This window comes from Natrix helvetica (genome assembly GCF_964273705.1).
Source record: "Natrix helvetica genome assembly, chromosome: 3".
NCBI classification, from domain to species: Eukaryota; Metazoa; Chordata; class Lepidosauria; order Squamata; family Natricidae; genus Natrix; species Natrix helvetica.
This window is the reverse complement of record NC_138549.1, coordinates 105,911,451-105,928,669: the sequence shown is the minus strand read 5'-3', so window position 1 is coordinate 105,928,669 and position 17,219 is coordinate 105,911,451.

The following is a 17,219-nucleotide window of genomic DNA, read 5'->3' as shown; positions in this document are numbered from 1 at the left end:
ATCTTTAAAAATTTGAATTGTTAATATGAACATTTTAATTCTCATATACTCTTTTATATTTTTTACTGTACTGTACATTACCCAGAGTCCCGCTTTGAAAGAAGTGAATTGTTCAGAAATATGAATATAAATAAAATAAACAAATAAATAGATTGCTTCTTTTGAGAGTTGTTTTGGTTGTGAACTTTTTTCTTGGCATATGAAATAAGATATTACAGTTCAAGACAATGGAGGACAAGCAAAAGGAAGTTAATTTTATTTAGTGGAGGGAAGCGTCTTTCCTGTGAAAACGATAAACTTTTGTTGAACGTATGCAGGACAGCAGGAAGATACAATTTCTTCTTTCAGTTCCATGTACTTTCAGTTAGACTGAAATGTTACAGAAAATAAATTTGGCTTTAGGCCTGGGTTTGGAACTGACACTGTTTTGGTTGCACTCAAATTCTGAGATTTCACAAAGAGTCTCAGAAGCATTGTTTTTTTTATCATCAACCAGAGTGTTGTTGGCATCTGCGGATGGTTGGGGTTTTAATAATTCCTTTCCCACTTAAGTGGAAATTTTCAGAAGCTGCTTCCCATGGGTTTTGTGTGTTTCTGTGTGTGTTTGTGTGTGTTTGTCTTCAATACTCTTGGCAACTGCTTTGACAAGTCCCTGTAGGTTCCTTGGCAAAGATTTTCCGAAATGGATTGCCATTGCCATCTTCCTTGGGTGGAGAGAAAGTGACTGGCCCATCTAGCTTTGTGTCTCAGATGAGGACTATAACTCACTCTCTCACAGCCTTCACCATGACACCAGATTGGCTGTTATTCCCATGAATTGAAAAACTACATAAATATTCTTGAGAAGGTTACCTACCAGAGGTAGCACACGGCTTTCCCTCTTTTTGCAACTAATCTTGGTGTGACAATAAATATCCTGAATTAGTTAAAACAGCACATATGGGCATTCATTTCAGTTTGGAAGGATGTCTTGTTGGCAGGTGGTTTCTGTCCATAGCTTGTTTTTCATTTCATCCTGATTTAAATTAATCCTAAGGCTTTCAGTTCCAAATAATTACAGGACGGGAGGCGCTGACTTCTTGATGGGTAGATATCTGTATCTGGTTATAAAAAAAGATAAGATGGGAAGGACAAATTCAGGTGACTAATGATAGAGATGGTGTCTACTCACATCACACACAATGTTTATTTATATGTATTGATGCAGACAAATGTGAACATGGAATCTAAGAAGAAATGTATCTTGGTATCAATTCCTCAGATATGGTTAAAGTCTTACTCTATTTGTATATAATAAAGATAGATCATAATCCTTCCAACAATAAGGACAATGTCTACTATTATGTAAGATTTCATGGTTTAAACAAGCATATGTTCTCAGGATAGCAGCAGAGAATATAACATGATTGTTGCTGAAGCCAAACCAGATTTAGCCATAAACTACTGAATTGGCAGGAATATAGAGCAGCTTGTTAGCATGTTATTACCTAGATAAAGAAAACAAGTCTTGACAACGTTCAATGTTACAGTGTACATATATGACAAATGTAACAGGAGGAAAATGAATAAGCATATACTTGTCTTTATATTGAAAAGAAGTTACCTAAAAATGACTTCATATAAAATATTTGGAACTGACTTTAAGAAAACAAATCATGTTCAGTTACAAAAATAATCAAGAACTCAACTACCATCTTCTGGGTTACCGTTACCAGATGTGCAATTTTCAGCTGACATGTAAAATAGAAGGGGGGAGAAGAAGGCAGACATCTGCATTTTCTAGGTGTTTATTTTTAAATAGAAGCTGAGCCCCTCTATCCTGCCTACCTCATAATAATATTAATTGGGGGGAAAAATAACATTCTTCATTGTTTGAATACTTTATTGCCTTCTTTTTTAATTAATCGCAAACTGTCATTTGAATTTAGAATAATTTTGATAAAACTATCAAACTGAGGTTTTTTTTTAAAAAAAATTTAAAAATACGGAGGCTGATGAAATAGGATTTCTAGTGTTAGACTAAGGTGACCAACCGTCCTCCTTTAGGGAGGACAGTCCTTCTTTTGTAAGTTCTGTCCTCCCTCGAAAAGTGTCCTCCTACATGTCCTCCTTTTCGATATTTGAAGACTAATCTGTTGCCCGTTATGTGATGTATTTGTATTTGACATGACAATTCGTCAAGACTCGGTATAGTGTGGTATAAGACGCGATTATGAGACGCATGTGCTCCGCACGGGAGACCTTGAGAGAGAGTGCCGCGTGCAAGTGGCTTTGTTTACTTCTTACCGAAACACAACATGGCACATACGCACGCAGTAGACTCACGGCACGTCGGCAATTGAATGACTCACCGTAATTATTTCTTTCTCAGTGAATATTCAATTATACAGAGGTAAGTACAATTCACGTTTTATTAAACAGTTTTTATTGGTGTTTTTTTTACTTCATCGTAAGTATATTGAACAGATATTGAATCTTGTGTTGAATTTTTATCTAAAAAAATGCTAGACATTAAAATAGATGACAATTGTCTCTTTGAAGAAATTAGAAGACTGAATGTATATTTAAATTCTGAAAAATTAATACAATGGGAAAATCAACATGTTGAAATTGATAAAAGATGGGTGGATATTTTCAGCCATTTCAAAAATGAACATATTCCATGTGAACATTTATTTATACTTGTTCAATTTACGTTGTGCTGCCCTGGAACTAATGCAGCAGTTGAAAGAGTTTTTCTCAATTGCCAATGATTTTTCGACAAGTGAGAAATCGAGATTGAATGTTGATACTCTAGCTGCAGCACTTGCCGTAAAATTCAATATGAAGGATATTTTTTGTTCAGATATTTCCAATATATTGTTAGAAGATGATACATTGACAAAAAATATTAATTCAATGGAAAAGTACTCATTTAAATAATAATTAACAAGCATGTAAGCATAATTACAATATAAATGTTGCAAATGTTTTTATTATGCATATATCATATTTTAGTGTATTATTGTTGCAATGAATAAAATATTTCTTTTATTTACGATATATTTTTTCCAATTTATTTGTCCTCCTTTTCATTGTAAAAAAGTTGGTCACCTTATGTTAGACCCCTAGCTGAAAATCATCCCAGAGAGATAATTGCTAAGGGCTATTTATGTGTGATTACTGTTTTGCAGACTTCAGTTCTTATTCTGATAACTGACTTTTCTTCCCTTTGCTGTAAATGGATTTAAACTATATAATCAGCATGTTTCTGAAGAGAAGGACTTAAATTTTGTAGGTCAAGATACGAAGAAAGGCCCCTCGCTGTTTTTGATAAAGCAAGCAGCTAAGTGAAACCTTCTGCTGGTTCATGTATTTAGTATGCGTTTATTTTATTAGATTTTTATATTGCCTTTATTACTTCATAAGTAAATCAAGGTAATGGACATATTTAATATTTTGCCCTCCACCTATGCACTCCACAACAACAACTCTGTGAGATGGATAGGGTTAAGAGAGAGAATGACTGTCCCAAAGTCGCCCAGTCGGTTTTCATGGCTAAGGTGGGACTAGAACTCACAGGTTCCTGGTTTCTGGACTGATAAATCTTAGTGCCAACCAGATTATTTAGCATTTTTCTTTTTCTTTTTAAAATGCCCTGTTAATTCAGTTTCATAGAACATAACTTAGATGGGTTTTCGTCCTGATTTGAGGAAAACATTCCGTGATTTGAGGGAAATCATGTGTGCATATGAAATTGCCTTGTCATTTATGTACTGGACAAGTGTCTCTCCAGTTTTCAGCACTCTATTAACACTTCTTAAGTTTCAACTCAATGCTAGACCTCGGCTTACAACAGTTCATTTAGTGACCGTTCAAAGTTACAACAGCCCTGAAAAAAGTGACCATTTTTCACCCTTATGACTGTTGCAGCATCCCCCTGTTCACGTGAACAAAATTCAGATGCTTGGCAACTGACTCATATTTATGACGGTTGCCATGTCCCTGGGTCATGTGACCACCTTTCGCGACCTTCTGATAAGAAATGGGGGAAGCCAGATTCACTTAGCAACCATGTTACTAACCAAAAACTGCAGTGTTCCACTTAAGAACTGTAGCAAGAGAGGCTGTAAAATGGGATAGTCGTTTCACTTAACAACTGCCTCGATTAGCAACAGAAATTTGTACTCAATTTTAGTGTTAAATTGAGGACTACCTGTAATGGTTGCCATTTTTTGGCAATAAAAATGTATAGATCCAGGTCTTCCTTATAATTTGTTGTTGACAAGTATATGTTGTTTTTAAAAACTATCACGTGCAATCCTGATTTTCACCAGAATGGCAGCCCACAACTACAGTCTCAGCAAAACTTTCCACAACATAATTAGCTGGGGGGGGGGGGGAAATAACCACTGGTTAGCTTAGAAAGATGTTTCTAAGGTTAATTGCCTTGAAACTAGGACATTTTTGTCAGTATCATGGCCTCATGCTCAGGGTTAGTGTTGGAGACCTCTTTAGCTGGCATTAACAATTAGAAATGGGGGGGGGGCTAAAAATATTATTAATTGCACATTAGTGATGTGCAGGTCAGTGTAAATCCAGATCATTTTACTGCTAACTTTTAAAAACATAACCATCTAGAAATATATTTATTGTTCCATTAGGGAAGGTGCGGTTTTACTTTTGAAAATGCATGTGATGTCTAGGGTTATTGGTTTATTTTTAATCACGTTTACAAAAGTTTAATTTTGTAGCACTTCCTGGAATCACCATATTATTTAAATGATAAGGGGACCTGTAGATTTCAATCCACACCCACACATACATGCCCCATTCCAGCAATGGAAACCTGACTGAGAAGCCAAATTCCATGTGTACCAAGGAAAAAAAACATTGCCTGACTAGAGTCACATGATGCTGTGTAGATGCATCTTCATTCCAGGAAGTGCCGATGCTAAGGAGAAACGGGCTGTTCCAAGAAACCTATATTGCTATGTGTGCATGGGAATCTGAAAGAAGGGAAGCGGCGCTAATGAAATAGATAGTTCCCATTGCCTTTTCATTTTCAAAGCTAAGTCTTTGGCTGTGGTTGCTGGTTGCTGGCCTTATTTCTGTTATATTTCATATAAAACCCTAAAATCTTTTCGCAGGAATTTCCAAAGGAAACTCCATTTACATCTCAATATAAAACTAAAATACAATTTGGCTGTCTTAAGTTCACCAGCTTAGAAACACAGTTATTAAAAAATCCATGATACAGGCTGAATAGTATATTATATACAATTATAGTTACTGAAAAATATGGATGCTCTTCCAGCCTGCTTTTCTCAAGTACTGTGATACTATAACTAGCACACTGTTGTCCAGGGAATTGTGATTGAACATATTTGGAGGATGCCAAGTTAGCTAAACCTTGGAGAAAGCAAGATGTTGCATAATACCTGTACATTTGGATGGTTTGGGGTAAAGCAAGACGTCTTTGATTTTGAATTAATTGCAAAACACCAGAACAAGATTTCTTCATTTACATCATTGAGGGTGTGGGAAGTTAAATGTAGATCTTTTTGTCAGAGAATTGCATCCATATCCCATTTGCCTTGACTTCCTAGGGAAAGTGATTTCAGACAAATTAATTAAGCAATAAGACATGACAGTGTGTGAATCATCTTGTAATGATTTACACTTTATTGTAGTGTTAGGCACAAGGCCAAAGGCCAGAGTGCTGTCAAAGCATCTAGGTGTAAATTATTTGATTATCCAAGCCCTAGAGTATTTTCCAGTAATTAAAAATACTATAAAACTTTGCATTAAGAATTCAGTGGATCATACTTCATTGTTGTTTAGCAAATTTCTAGGAAGGCTTTAATATTGGTTCAAACACTGTATAAATAACTAGCTTTCCCCACCTATAGCACACCTCTATCTTCACTGCACAGATGATTATATTTTCTCCTCTGTGCCAAAATTCAGTCTATTTAGAGAGAGACACCAATCATATGAAATGTTTTGTACATCCTTTTCAATTTCACTAATCCTTATGTTTTTACTGTAGTTCTTATTCATACTCAGGAAATATCACTCTAATATAAATTTTATTATTACTTATTTCTTGTGGTCAACCTCTTCTCCCAATTCTATAAATGGTACCATTCAGATATATTGTAGGGTCAAAATTATTTACTGAGGAATTTCTACATGCTAGTTCAAATATTAAGTGTGACCTATTTTACTCTGACTTTCCTGTAATTTCTTCTTTCATTGCTATGGCCTTAGACCATATATCTGAAGCCCCTAGAAGGACTTGGTTATATTATATTATGTTTGGAAGATTATAAATAGTATAGCCTGAAAGAAGTAATTACATGAATTACTTTCAGATAAAACTGTTGCTGAATCATGATCAAGCAGTGATCATTTTTGCATTTGAGTATCTAAAGAGAAAACATAGTATAGATAGTTCTCGATTTACAATAATTCATATAATGGCATAGAGAAAAAGTGACTTTTGACCAGTCATTGCACTTACGACTGTTGCTACATCCCCATGGTCATGTGATCAAACATTGGGCCCTTGGTAACTGGCATATATTGATGATATATTGAATAATGGAGCACCCACAACTTCTGGAGGCAAATCATTTCATTGATTAGTTGTTCTGTCAAGAAAATTCTCCTTCATTCTCGGTTGCTTTTCTCCTTGGTTAGTTTTCATTCATTGCTTCTTGTCCTGCCTTCAGGTGCTTTGGAGAATAGATTGACCCCCTCTTCTTTGTGGCAGCACCTTAGATATTAAGACTATTCCAAATCAACTTTTAGGTGAGCTACCATTTTCAATGGTAGCAGCCTAGAAATATGCTAAATCAATAAACAAACATAATTTACAAGTTATTGTTCAGCTGTACATTTATAGATGATTATAGAATCTATCTAGATGCCATGAAATAGGAATGAAACATTTCCAGTCTTTCCTTTGAGGGCTTGTTGTTGAGTATTACCATTTTTTTTCATGTAAGCCTCAATTACCCAGAATACTATTCAAGCATTTGGAGAAACTGAGATATGAACAATAAACTGATGACACTAGGTTGAAAGCAAGTTAAAGATTAAGCACTTTTTACCTGCATGTTAATTCCTTTTTGTAACAGGAAGAAGGGTATATTCCAGCAGATGTCAGCTTTAAAAAACAGAAAACAGTTGCAACACAACTTCCCATATGTCACAGTATTGTGATGATTGTGAGTTTAATATAATGAGTGAACAGGACATGATTTTGAAATGGAATTACTTTCTAAGTAATAAGCAACCTAAGTAGAGGAATAAAGCATGGACTTCATTTCATTTTGGATTGATTAAAAACATTTTTTGTAAGTCAAATTTTCCAGGCAGGTTCCTGGGGGAAGTTTCCTGAGAGAAACTCAAGAAGGACATCCAAAGCATTATTGCAGATTGAGTTGGAATAGCATCATGCTTGTGTCTTGGTCAGTGTATCTTGGCCAGCCCTGGATACATTAAATAAAATAAACACCTGCATTAACCATTAAATAAAAAGGAAAGAAAGGAAAGTCCCTCCCACCCTTGGCTATTATGCCCTTAACTCTTTCACAGCCACACTCAACTTTACTCATATTTTTGTAATTCTCTTTATCTGCCATGTTTAGCTTTAATCTGCTTCATTTAAAAAATTACTTTGACATGATGAGTGACTAAGTTGAAAAGTTTGGTTTGAAGGTATTGTCAGATATCATCTTTGTTTCCATTTCATAATGCAAGAATCTCACTTCCATTGAGGATACAATTTTTGGGCTGTGTTTAGGGTATCAGTTGGCTTTAATCCACACCTGATCTTGGCTGTAAGACTTGCTAGTTATTGGTCCTGGAAAAAAGATGTCAATTCTTATAAATGCCAATCAGCCTTTTACATTCTTTTTATCCTCCTGCCACTGAAAAAAACTTCAGTTGGTAGGGACAAGAACATTCACAACCCTGTCCACTCTAGCTTCCTAGTTACCAGTATTTCAGATATGCTGCCTTTGATAAAGAAGATAATAAACTGAAAATCTTCAAACCTTAAGTGTATTTCTATGAAGCCATATTCTGAAGGGGCACTATGCTTCAAAAGCTGGTTCAATTGATAAGTCTATTGAATTGTATATGATCCTATTCATCAAGAAGACTAAATCCGATGCAGATTGCAGGCTTCCTCCACAACTGAGAGGAGTCAATTCCTGTTCTGACTTTCCCTGTCTTTACTTCTAACAATGAGCCCAGTTTTATTGCCCTTTCGGTGATTTGCACAACTGTAGTATTCTATGAACTTTTAAATACTGCATTAACAACATAGAAATTACCATTGGATCTGATAAAAAAAATAGTACTGACACTGCGCTGCACATATAAGATTATTGCAATTCATAGAATAAGATTTTACCCAGAGGATTAGAAATTGTGAGCTATAGCATAAAGGCTTAAGGGACAAAGGGGGATCCCCAAGGAGCATTTTTCCTAAGTGACACTTCATCTGTCTGTCTGTCTATCTGTCTGTCTCTCTGTCTCTCTGTGTGTGTGTGTGTCTTTCTCTCTCTCTTTCCTGCCTTCATTATTTTTACAAATAATTTAAGATGGCAAACATATCCACCACACTCTCCTCTTCCTATTTGCACCACAACAACTCTGAAGTGGGTTGGGCTGAGAGAGAATGACTGGCTCAAGATCACCTAGCTGGCTTTTATGGTTGAGGTGGGACTTGAACTCATGGTCACTTGCTTTCTAGCCATCTCTGCTTAATGTGAGGGATCTTTAAGTCACTTTCTACCACAGAAAATTAGAGACTCAGTTTGGTCTAGTGGTTTAGGCACCAGATCTGAAAAATCAGAAAAATTGGCTTCTATGAATTCCCATCAATCAGCCAAAGACTGATTATCTTGAAATGGAATTACATTATATTGAACTCATCTGGTTTCACAATATTCCCTGGTCGGAATTAGACTGTTCTCTTCGTACCCTTCACTGCCCCTTTTTTGCCCAAGGGTTCCGCCTCCAGCCATTCACCTCTACCATTTTGCCTCCGCTGTTAGACCCCCAGCTGTTCGTGCCGGCCAATGGGACCCAGCCTCTTCAGTCCCAGACCCTTCGTCAAGGGCCATTTGGCGAAATTTTGTGAAATACTATTCCCCCTGGGCTTGTGGCCTCAGGTGACAGTTCACCACCAGCCAATCAGAGGAAGGGAAGGGAGAAAGAGAGAGGAGGGGAGGGAGAAAGTGTTCTGTGTGGAGTTTCCTCTCTGGGGGTTTGTTTCCTTGGGTCCGAGCTAGAAAATCCTTTGCACACACACCCCCCGCAAATACACAATGGCCACAGGAAAGTTAAAATCATGACTTTCTACTTGTCACAATTCCTCAGACTCCTTCTCTTACTTTTACGCCAAATCTCTTAATATTATAACTACTTTAGTCATATAATCTAACTACATTGTAAAACTCAGTCATATACCCTAACATAGACAGATTCCTTTCTGACAGTGTTTATCTTTTGTTATTCCTGATTTGACTATTAACAGCACAAAAGGTGTGAGTATTGCTCTGGTAGTTTGAGTTATGTGCCAATTCCTGGAGGGAATGGGATGGCATTTACACAAGAAGGAAAAGGACCCATGAAGGATCCAGATCCCATTGCAGGAAGTATACAACTGACCGCAGGCACATGCCATCACAGAGGCGCAGGCACCACAAATGCCCAACAACCAAGTGCTCCAAAGGAAAACATCTTTACAGCAGCACAACACATATACATATCACAATAGAACAAATGCCTATAACATAACAAGTTTCTACTTCATGTGATAATACTTATTACTTTTTATTTATTACCATTTCCTTCATTTTTCTCCCTTTTTCTCAAATGATAGAATTTTTTCTATCATGATGAATGAGGGGTGTTTGGAGGACTATGATATTTACAGGCTTATTATGAGGAGTGGCAGGCACAGAGGATGCAACGACTGCCATCCCAGAGGACTTTCTACATATACCTTGTGTTGCAAACAAACAAACAAAATATCAGTGGGCCATCTTGACTCATAAGCATTTAAAAATGCACTCAGGCGTAAAGGACGGAGGGGAAAAAGACCCACACTCCCGCCCTTCCCTTCTTCCTTCCAAAGAATAACCCAGAAGGAAGGGGGGGGATACACATAGGCAATCACAGGTCTCCAGTTCCCTTTCACATATCACTCCCTGGGGCATCTCACACACACACTCACATTCATACTACAATTACAGTATTTTGCTGAATGGCCCATGACGAAGTGTCTGGGACTGAAGAGGCTGGGTCCCATTGGCCAGCGCTAACAGGTGGGGGCCTAACAGCGGAGGCAAAATGGTAGAGGTGAATGGCTGGGGCAGAACTCTTGGGTCAAAAAAGGGGCAACAAATGGTACAAGGAGAACAGTCCTAGACCCTCCCATGTATAGCAAAGGTAAATCATTATTGTGCAAAGCATCAAGAATAGGATCCACAGTTCTTATAATGGAGTAGTATGTATAATGCAATCCACTAAAGCTCTCTGCTAGGCTTTGTAATTTGTTTCTAACTGATTTGGAGATAGATGTGAGGCGATGAGGTAGCAAAGTAGCAAATGAAAGCAACATTTTAGGACAGTTTTTTGAAAGGAGGAACTTCAAAAATGTATCTCCAAATCAAAGAAATTGGCTTTAACACAGAAAGAATGAATAATCTTGAATTCTCAGAAAACATGATAAAGTCTTCCAGTGAGAGATTTGTAACTGTGATAAATAGTTCTGTAGAAATGTCAGCTAAATGGTGGAATCTTGAAAGAAGATCAATTATTTTGGTTGGTGGTAGGAATGTCTAGAAAAGAATTGAAAGCCAAATTGTCAGTATCATCACGTCATTGTATAATTTGTATATTTATGGTATGATTACATATAGACAGTGCCTCTTAAAAATATACTACACAGCTAGAATCTATGATGAATAAATATCAGATCTGAGGTTTTTACATGTTGTGGTAATATATAGTCAATAGCAACATTCTATGCAATATGCAATAGAATGAAGGAACTTCATTGAATGCTATTACATAGATCAGAGGTGAATATAAATCTACTTCTATTTTTTTCATGCTTTACTTTGGATTCACTTAGGATTTCTGCCATAGTTGTTCAATACAAAAATATATTTTAACCCCATTAGGACTTAATTGCTTTAAATGACAAATAATCAAATCCTCTGACTCATATTGGTTCTACTATGGTTTATCTTAGTGTCTTTGAAATATTGGCAATTGGCATAGTACAAAGGAAAGAACCAGTGGTGGGAATCAATTTTTTTTACTACCGATTCTGTGGGCATGGCTTGGTGGGTATGATGTGGCTTAGTAGACGTGGCTTGGTGGACATGGCAGGGGAAGGATACTGTAAAATCTCCATTCCCTTCCCACTCCAGGGGACGGATACTGAAAAATCCCCATTCCCTCCTGATCAGCTGGGACTTGGGAGGCAGAGAATAGGTGGGGGTGGGGGCGGGGCCAGTCAGAGGTGGTATTTACCGGTTCTCCAAACTACTCAAAATTTCAGCTACCAGTTCTCCAAAACTGGACAGAACCTGCTGAATACCACCTCTGTAAAGAACCATGCTTAATTAGTTTTTAGGTTATATCTTTCTCCACCTCAAGCTCTATTCTCTCAGGCTCTCATTTTCCATCTGATTCCGCCACAAAATCCAAAATCTCATATGGTTTGACTACCAATTTGGAAATTCCAGCAACACTGTTTTTAAGTGTTAAGGTCTTAGGTCCTTACTTACCTGGATGCATTTAAAATCTTAGGTTGTTGACTTTCAGTTCCCACCATATGCTCCTCCAGTTCGTTCCATCCATCTGTCAGGTAACCCCAACACTCTCCCAAGTTTATTTGCCTATATTGTGCAATTCCTAGCAGAATGACCCTTAGACATATTTTAATGTGTGCCATAATAAGTATATTTGTTTTTGCAAGGTCCCAAAACTCCTTGCTGTTTTGCTGCAACAGATGAATGTAGCTACATCTCTGGAAAATGATTTAGAGACAGTTCATTATGGATATAATCCCTACCTAGGAAGTATGTCAAATATCTCTATTTTAGCCTCTTATTTCATAAGTTTCTGTTTAAGCAAGTTGAAATTTACATCCAAGTATGAAGACATACTTTCTTCCTTAGTGTCATGAAATAAATAACCACTGAATAACCAAGAGCTGTTGGAAATGAATTCAGCATGGAAGTAAATGTGTATTGAAAATAAACATTTGGGTTAGTGTCCAGCACTTATTTATTTTGCAAAAGATTTCGAAATGGAACAATATGCATTTCAAATTGCAGCAATATGCACGTTTTGTAATAAAATAAAAACCATTTATAGTATCAAAGCAGAATGCCAACTGCATTATTAAACTTACAATTTGACTACAAAACTCTTTGTAGTATAGTGGTTAGGCTAGACATCAGGAAGTGGTGAGTTCTAATCCTGCCTTAGCCATGAAAGCCAGCTGGGAAACTCTGGGTCAGTCACTTTCTACCAGTCCAACTCACCTCATGGGGAAAATAGGAAGAGGAATGAGTATTTGGTATATGCACTGCCTTGAGTTATTTATTAAAATAAGGGTGGGATTAGAAAAATAAAAATAATGAGATGACATAAAACTGAAATTAAATTCTCATGCACTGCCTTATCTGCAGAAAGTTTCATTCATGGTATCCTTCAGAAAGCCAAGCAAAAATTCCATTTGAAACACCCTGGGTATATGATGGAAACAGCATGGCGTTAAAAATGGGCAATTATCACGTTCAATATAAGGTTGCTTCTTATGACCCTTGCTTGGACTGGCTATTTTGTTCAAACAACAATAATCTTTTTGGACAAATTTTTCACCACATGTCCACGTACATTCAAGCAAAATGCAACATAGACCATACACCACTTAATTCTTATCTTGCGGGGGTTTTTTTCCTTCTCTCCTTGTGCAAGTGTTCTATATATTCAAATATTGGAAGTAAATGATGACACTATGATACTAATTCCTTCAGGAAATTTAATAGAAGACTCACAGCAGGGAAGGGTTCCTGCCAGTTCTAACCTCTTCTATAGAAGAGGTTCCACAAATCTACAGTGCCATTTAGAACCTGTTCCAGCTCCCTCCCCCTGCCTGTCCACACATCATCAAGATGAAGAGTGAGAGGATGAATTCTGGGAGTTGAAGTCCACAAGTCTTAAAGCTGTCAAGTTTGAACACCCCTGGGGTTTTTTTCTAAAGGGTTAGGGGTGCAAGGGTCTTGTAACTTGACAGCTTTAAGACTTGCGTGCTTCAAATGCCAGAGTATCTGAGCCAACATTTTGGTTGCTAAGCAAGAGCATTAAGTGAGTTTCACCACATTTTACAAGTTGGCCATGCCCACCCAGTCACATGGCTGGCAAGCCACTCCCACAGTCAAATGGCCAGCAAGCCACTCCCACAAAGCAGGCGACACCTACAGAAGAGGTTCTAAAAAAAATTGAAACCCACCACTGATTCACAGATACCGTTTTCCTAAATTAGAATCTTCACTGTAGATAAGAACGGAATCATGCAAACCAGTTCATTGTCCATTGTCACTGAAAATATGTAAATGATTTGTATAGCATTGCTGACTAAGCTCATGACTTGTTCCTCCAGCTTTTCTAAAATGCATATTTGATGTGGAATTTGCTGGAACTTGAAACTGCACAGTTGTAATAAGTTTATATAATGAGAATCTGGGAACCAGTGGTTCTCACCTCAGTCTTTACACCACGTTTGCCAAAATACCACATTACAATGGCATCAATGCCAACATTACTCATGCATATTGGAACTTAATCATGATAGAGTTGTATATGCACACCCTGATTTTTCATTATTATTCTGCTCTGAAGAAAATCTAGTAAACTACTGGGATATAAAATAACTCAGATCTAAGAAAATAACTTTTTACAAAATAGTTGTATTCTACACAAACAGGGTTATGCTGGCAACACATGTCAAAATCAAGTAACTCTTGCCTAATTTAAATGCATTGTCGTTTTATGCAACATATGTTCATTTTTTAAATACTTGCCTTGCCAGAAGCTAAGGAACCAGCCATAAAAATAAATTAAACCAGACATTGTCTGGTAAAGTTTAGGGGGAGGGGGATCTGGCACTAAGATACACTACATTTACTGTACTGATCTCTGCTATATCCTAAAAAGTGGGACACTTCAGTTGACATTTATTAGGCTACTGCATACATTGTTAGATCGAAATTAATAGGATTACTACAAATGACTTGAGATTGTAGGGGAAGGCAAAGCTGGAAGGGATTTGTTTAATATCTCCACGTTCAGAGATGGATTAATTAGAATCCAATGGGGTAATTCATTTCTTCTCCGGGATTTGAATTTCTGAGGGGAAGGAGAACAGCTTTCAAACATTCCTAAAGCCTCTAGCCCTTAAGCACTAGAATGAAACGTGTGGGGATTAAGCGTTTAATCACCTTCAGCCAAGTTTGTGTCAAGTTTCCTTCACCTGAAGACTCCCTGATGATACTAAGTGTCATGGAAAGAATAATTTTAAAAAATAGAAGGGGAGGATTATGGAAAGAGATATTCTCTGGAAAAAAAGGCATGGCAAAAATTACACCCTGATCTGGCATTATTATTTTTTTACCATATTCTCAGGCAGAAAGTTTTCAAATTGGTAGAGGAGGGGAAATGAGCCCAGGAAAGGAGAATTGAAGGGAAAGAGAGAAAAGAAAAGGTGGGGAGGGGAATGAATTAACCATAGCATTATACTGCCATTGCTATGGAAATATATATCACTAATGAACACAAGGCTACAGGAATCACTGGATAATACTTCAAATTACTAGTGCAGAAATGCTCTGGAGGGGGAAAAAAGAGGTTCCTAACATAGTTTATTTTCCAATAAAGGAGAATATTTGTAGCTCAGGGTTGAAATGAGGGCTCCTTGGTGCTCTCTGAGCCTGCTTGTTTTCTTACAAATATTTTATTATCCAAGCAAGTTAACATCATTACTGCACTGATGATGTTACCTAGTTTGGGTAATGAAATGTGTTAGATACTTGTTCTAACTACAGTGGTTTCCACCAAGGTCCTCTGTTCTGGCGGGAACAGAGGTTTAATCCTATTGGTCGAAGGGTCTGACAGCTCCCTATAAAAGGGCTGCTGTCAGACTCAACCTTCGCTGGATTGTTCTCACTTGTTGTACTTAATAAAGAGCCGCTGTTACCGTTAAGCCTGTGTGTGCCCATCCATTACCCAATCTAACAAAATGTCTTCAAGAAAACAATCAAGCTCAGAGAGGACTCCTCACAGCTTCTTTTAATCATACATTATTTGTTTATTTATAATTGATTTTATACATAGGTTTTCTAAGGCCAATTGTAACAATATCAGTAAAATATAAAACAAAGAACTATTTTTTAAAAAAATAAAAATAAATAAAAAGCAGATAAAACTGAATATAACATACTTAAAGAATTTTTTTTTTGTAAAAAGTTTTTATTAGTTTTAAAACATTTATAGGAAAAGGGTAATAGGGTACATAGAAAATTTTGGTAGCTCCCATGTTAGAAGTGGAAATCCCCCCAGTTCTCACGCTTCTGCAATTTTAAAAATAACATGTAAAGAATAAGCATATACAGAGTTCTTACATTATACCAGCCATATGTTCAATCCTCTCTTTCTTTGTCACTTTCTAAAATATCAACAATTAAATCAAATATATTTATTTTTGTGACCTGAGCCTTTGCGATATTGCTCCCTCTTCCCTGCCCCCAGGTGGAGCCACAGCCCCCCCCCTTTCCCCATGTCTTCTAGATTACTGCCTTTTCCCCCACCTCTACTATCTTCATCCTCTGGGAGAGAAAAATGTTTTTTAATAAAGGCCTCTGCCTCGTCCACTGTCTTAATTCTGATACGGCTTCCCTCCCAGAAAACCAGCATTCCTTCTGGCAATAGCCATCTAAACCAAATTCCACTATTATATAGTTTCTTTGATAAGGAAGAATATTTCCTCTTTTTTTCTCTTATCTTTTTTGGAATTTGCTTTAGAATGGTGATTTCTTTATCTTGACTTAAAGAATATTTTGATATATTTATATCAGTTTAGAGACCAATGTAATGTCTAAATAAGAAAATTCAAATAGTAAAAACTAACTAGGTATCCCTAGACGAGGAGTGCTACAAAATAGGGCTTTTTAAGTGGAGCTAGCCCTCAGCTTACGACCACAATTGAGCCCAAAATTTCTGTCGTTAAGTGAGACAGTTGTTAAGTGAATTTTGCCCACTTTATGGCTTGCCACAGTTGTTAAGTGAATCACTATAGTTGTTGAGTTAGTAACATAGTTGTTACGTGACTCTGGCTTCCCCATTGACTTTACTTATCAGATGGTTGCAAAAAGTGATCACATGACCCCCAGGATACTGCAATCATCATAAAGATGAGTCAGTTGCCAAGCGTCTCAATTTGATCACATGGGATACTGCAATGGTAACTTTTCAGTGCTATTGTAATGTTGAACCATCATTAAATGAACTGTTGTAAGTCGAGACCTACTTGTACTTCTTGAACTTGCTGGTGCAGAAATGCTCAGAGAAAAGAGAGAATTTCTCACCACAGTTTCTTTGCCAAATAAGGTTGTTATCACACATCTGCATCAAGAAACGGCTAAAAGCAACAGGATCATGAGAAATAATAAGACCAAATTCTCCCCTGTCTCTTGATCTGTTGCTATCCTTAGTGGTAGAAATGCTTTCATTTAAACAGCTACAAAGCCTAGATTCCTTGACCTCTGATTGAACTTTTGGCTACAATATAATTGACATACAAAATTAAAATAGCTATTAAGACCTGGAACTGAACTTCTTCAGACATCACACTTGATTTATGCAGCTCACAGTATTAAAAAGGCTTCTGTGAATGTAACAGAAAGATACCAACCTGGCACAAATTAACAAAATCCGCCCTCACGCTGAAAGGCTATAATTTGAACATGATGTTCAGTTCCTACTGTTGTCTCAGATTCTCCCCAAGGCATCTAGGCTATTTCTTCCCTTCCTCTATGAATTTTATGCCCCATTCTCCATGCTGGTAGTTTGGTGATGAGGCTTTGTTTATTTCAATTCACAATAATAACACATGGGGAAGACTAATACCTGTGATATGGAAC